We start from the raw sequence: 5579 nt of genomic DNA, 5'->3' as shown, positions 1-5579 counted from the left end.
AACCTCGACTAGGCCACTCTCATAAACAAAGCTATGCCCATGTCAAGAACCTGCTGAGGTTACAGCCATACATACCCATTAAGTATAGCCAACAAAGTTGATTTTTAATTTTTCAACTAAAAAAATCATACGGATTCAAATTTAAAACCAAAAAGAACCGATTAAGCTTTTAAAGCTTGGCTTAACTTACTTGTCCTAATTGATTAGATTATATTTCTTACACATACTTGTTAAAGTAAGGCAATTTGATTTTGGTACCTACCTATCTAAAATATGTGGGCAGTCATGGAAGTTAAAAGCTTTTCAATAAAAACGGTGATGTAACCTAAATCAATATTAAGTTAAATTTAATAAAGAAAGTAAGAAATTTCTAATTGCGAATTTGTGAAACTGACTGCAATATTATTTGAATATAATAAAGGGATTAAGGCAATTTAACTAGGTAAAAATATTTCTATCAAAGGTAGGTAACTATTAAACTTGTTTAATAACCTTTTCTGAACAATTTGATTCTTGTTACGACAGATATAAATGACGCATAAAGAATCGCCTTTTCTTCCCGCAAGATCCGCTCTATGTGTGTAGAATTGTAGATAGAAATAAACCTTACTCAGCAATGCTGTAGTCTTCATTCATTCATCCGTTAGCACAAGCAAATAACCATAAACTTACAATCGGCTTAATACCACAAGCTTGACCGTGTTGGCAAGTTTAACAGGAAGACCCTAAAGAGAAAAGTTAACGCTCGAGAAAAATTTAAAATACAAAAAAAAACACCTGAACGTAGAACCTCCTCCTTTTAGAAGTCCGTTAACAAAGTCCCATTTATGGTTGTGCATACGTGCATACTGCTGATAACTAAATCCTTGTATATTTGTTTGTTGCTACTATTTCATATCATAAATACAAACGGTACAGCCATCACACAGGACGAGCTCTTCCTTTAAAACCAACGTCCAAACGATATCCAACAATAATAATACATAGTTTTTTGTAGTTAGTTTCCTATCAGATTACATTACATTTAAATACATTCTTAAAAGCTCAAAGGCAGTGTACCACAGCCTTAACGAGGGCGCGGCGCGTGAAGAAGCCGTCGACCGCCACGCGCCGGCGCGCGCTCATCCGCCGTGGAAAATGTAAGGTGCATGACATCGCAGGTGACCACGCCACCACCTGCGCCCAACAACCGCTCAGCTGGCCTTTTGTACTAACTAGCTACGTTTCTAGATATCAACTTCTCAATAGGAATGCCGTAAATATTGCAATAACTGTGCTACACGCCCGCATTTATATTAAATTTCTGGATTTGAATTATTCGATAACTATGCACGTATTATTGTTGAATGTACAGTGTGATTGTAAAATAATTAAAAATAAATTACGTCATAGCCTAAATTCTAAGCAAATGGTCACAAAAATATGATAATAATCCGTTATGTGAGTCAATAAAATTATTTTCTATAACGTATCTTCCCGTTTATAACGACCATAAATTAAGAACAAAACTAGATCAAAATAGTTATACTTAAGCCGAGTGCAATTGAAACTTTAATCATCGGTACGGATATCGTCCATTTAATTTAATTATAATAACTTTAATATCTTAACTAGTTTCACTACCATAAAATTCAATTTTACATTCGCCGTAAACGATATAAACTGTCGTTATACATATTTTTTATTGTTCGCTAATTATAGAGTCAAAGTGGATTGGACATTATGGGTTAAACTGCGTAATTTAAAGCAATGTCATATTTTTACGTTGTGATCCAGTGAAATAAAGATATGTTGAGCGCCGACTTGAGAAGTAATTACTAATCCAACATTTATTTCAATTATATATATTTTAGTGACATCGACTCGATTATATTTTTTTGTTATTCGTGTTTAATTAATTCGGGCCTCCCTGTGTGGCTTTTCCATTAACTGTCTCATGTATACATGTGAAAGTATCTTATTTATTTTATCCAGGGTTCCTCTAAGTGGGTGAAATGTATTTTTAGCAAGAAGTGACCCAAAATACGACAGAAATGTATCTGAAGTCGATTAGAGAAATGTTGCTACCCTGGAAAACTCATTTACAAGTAGATAGGTATCTCAGTAGTAGTTCGACATTCCTCCTATAAGATGTAAACTTTATCAGTAACGTTTATTACATTTCAAATACCTTTAAAATATCTATGTTAAGTTAATTAGGTATATCCTGAAGTTCCATCCACACCAACTGGACTCGTGGCGGTCCTCCACGGTTCGGTTTGCACGGACATTCTTGCCACGAACGTGCAAGATGTGGAATGAACTTCCTTCTGAGGTATTCTCGAAGCGCTATGACATGGGGCTCTTCAAAAAAGGTGCAAAAAGAACTCCTTCAAAGCCGGCGATGCATTGGCGACTCCTCTGGTGTTGCAAATGTCCATAGGCGACGTTAACTACTTTCCATCAGGTAGCACGGCTGCTTTATCGTCAGGTTCAAATATATAAAAAAGGTATATCCTATCAGACAGTTAGGGAGCAAATAAAATTCAATTAAAATTCAAGATCAATTTTAGTGAGTCATGTCTGATGGATAGAGTTTAACGACGAAATATAGTACTCATACATAAGTTATTACGCGAGTAACCGCCAATGAGACCGCCAATGACATCATAATAAAATTACCAAGTTGAATGCTCCTTACTAAATGAAGAACACACGCCTCTATGGGAGGTAATTTTATAATAATATGACTCGTGAATAGGTTGGATGAACCGACACGTTAAAGCTTAGTAAATCACCGTTTTCTACAGTTATTTATCACTTTGAACTAAATCGAAGTAATTGAAACGAAATGTTTTTGGCATTAATTAACCTTCATTTGTAAAATAATTATATTTGTGAGTAACTCATAACTTCATGTTTGGTATTATACCTATATTACGTAAGTAAAGACAGTTGAAGATTCGCTTTTAAATTAAAATATTAGCGAGATATCGTTTTTTATTCCCTATACATATTACATAAATGTAAAAATACCTATAAGGAAGGTAAAAGGAAACCCATCCCAACGAGTAGCATGGTTGTCTCGCAACTACACAACTTAAAGGCAGTAATGAAACTTATTGCAATTAAACCACCATGACATCGCTTAGTGAGCTATGAGTGAGTGCGCCGACTCTAACATTGTATCCGTCGGCTACTCGTAAATACTAGATGAAATTGTGCATAACCAGTCATTGACTTACGACAAACGAACGTGCATAATCATATTTTACAGTATATAACGATGTATGCCGTCGAGTAATTAGTCAGCAAGTTAGGTGTAATTAGAATTTATCGTCAATCTTTCATTAGAAGCCTGGCTATGCGCCGTAGCGAGCCAGCGAACCGCGTAGCGTTGTCTTGCTTTCTTGTTTTGTAGCTTTTACTCACTATCTCAGTTAAATCTTGGCACCATACTGTTTAATTTATTGGTTAAATAAATTTTGCAGGCTCAGCTTGTATTTACTCGTTTATAAACTTATCTAAATGCTAACGATACGTTGCCGTGTATGAATGTGCTTGTAGTAAGATCTTAGTTTGCAATTTAATAACCACATGTTGTTATTGTACCGTTAATTAACTTATACCAAACAAAACATAATATTGAGTATACAAAATGTAATTATAATTAACAAGATAAATTAAAAGGAGCACTAAATCTTTATAAATAAGTTACCTACGGCATTTCACGACGAAGTAAAAAGCGAAGTAGGAAGTAGGTAGATACGATAACAACAATAGATCAGTCTATTGCGGTGTTTTGTGCCATGAATGATGCCTTTCTGAATCGATGAGCTTGAGAATCACCGAGCGAGGCGTCGAGGAAAATAGAAAAATGGAGCATTACGTTTTGTGGGCAGCGGTCGGCATCACGATTTCACGGACGTGGTAATGGCGCTATTAGACGCGTAGCGACACGGAAAATGGCGGCCGTCGACCCTCGCGCTATTCCAGATTCAGTTCGATTTGAATTCAGTTCCAAATTATAATGCTTTAACCGCAAAGTAGAACCGTTTCGTTCTCGTGTATACAAAGTAGGTAAACCTTTTTTCTATTCATGCAGAATTTTGAAAGCTTTTTACATAGAATAGCCACCTCAAGTAATGTGTTACCTAAAGTATTTTTCAAGTCGTATAGAACCTTATTAGCGTAGTAAGGAACTATAAAAAAACTAAAACTGTTATTGCATGATAATAATATATCTCCTACTCAATCTTAATAATTAAAAATCACGAAGAACATCTTAACTGAAAAGACCGCAGGCACCTCTTAGTTAAGGTAAGCTAACTACCTACCCTCTGAGAAAACGAATATTTTGTCGATACGTTAATATTTTCGCAATTTTCACGGATAATAAGATTCGTTTCAAACTATCTACATTTAGAACTATGTATATAGTATTTTGCTTTCCTGACTAAGAAAAAAAGCAGATTTATAGAATCCACAAGACTACAATAAAGTTACTATTTTATGAGTAAGTTTACTGCACTTTTTTGAATAGTCCTATCCTGTAGCACATCGGATATACCTACCTCCGAAGGAACTTATTATATCATTAATGTATTATTATGAAGAAAATGTAAATTTGGCCCAAATAATAAATAAAACAACATCAGAATTACTGCTCCAATTTACCGTTCACAAAATGTAGCTAAATTTTTACTGTAAAGTAATTAATTTCTCATTAACCCATCACAAGTTTTATGCTTCAGAGACGAACGCGTGCACCGCCATTTATAATGCTCATTTAATAAAGCTTTGTTCCGCCAACGGTACAGCAACGATACGAGCGGTTACCATCGCGATAAACCGAGCGCCGACCATAGAACACAGTTGATAGTTAACTTTGAATATAATTGACGTTACGGATAACTTAATTACTTGCAAGTTAATTTCTTAGCTATCTAACACGATCGCGTTTCATATTTTTCTAGAGCAAATTAAAGTATCTAATGTTTGAATATCAACATAAATTAGACACCTACTTACCGTTTGTTATATTTAGTGCTTTTCAAATATACTCACAATAATATCATGTTAATGTATAATAAATTTGTAGACTTGTCTTTAAAATAAGTAAGATAAATAATATATCGTCGGTGGAAAATGCCAGCAAAAACTTTCTTTACAGCGGAGGAAGTTTGCTTTCTAATCACAAACCTAATATAATGTTGGAATTTGTTTCACCGGATGAAATCGTAAATACTATGAATCCAATGAATAATAATTTATCCGCCAAGTGACTATATCACCGGCAAACCACATGCGTGCAAGCCGAAACTACCCAATATGGTGCAAGCAAGCCTGCTCCCTCAAGAGCTCTGATCACGTAGAGTTCTTCACCCTATTGAGGCCTACTTTTAGATCTCGTTATATTCCAATGACGAAACACAGCAACAGAGTTGGTAAATTGGCGGGTAAGGAATGGCGCTGCAACGCTAACACTTTTGCCAGGAATACATAATATACCATACACAATATACATAATATACAATACAATGATATCCATAATAAAAAGGTTATAGGATGAATCAACAAAACGCAACATTAAAAGACAA

This window comes from Epargyreus clarus, unplaced genomic scaffold (genome assembly GCF_041222505.1).
Source record: "Epargyreus clarus isolate Ecla_fem2 unplaced genomic scaffold, WU_Ecla_fem_2.2 ptg000015l, whole genome shotgun sequence".
Classification (NCBI taxonomy): Eukaryota; Metazoa; Arthropoda; class Insecta; order Lepidoptera; family Hesperiidae; genus Epargyreus; species Epargyreus clarus.
The sequence above is the reverse complement of the archived record's forward strand: the minus strand, read 5'-3'. Positions refer to the sequence as shown.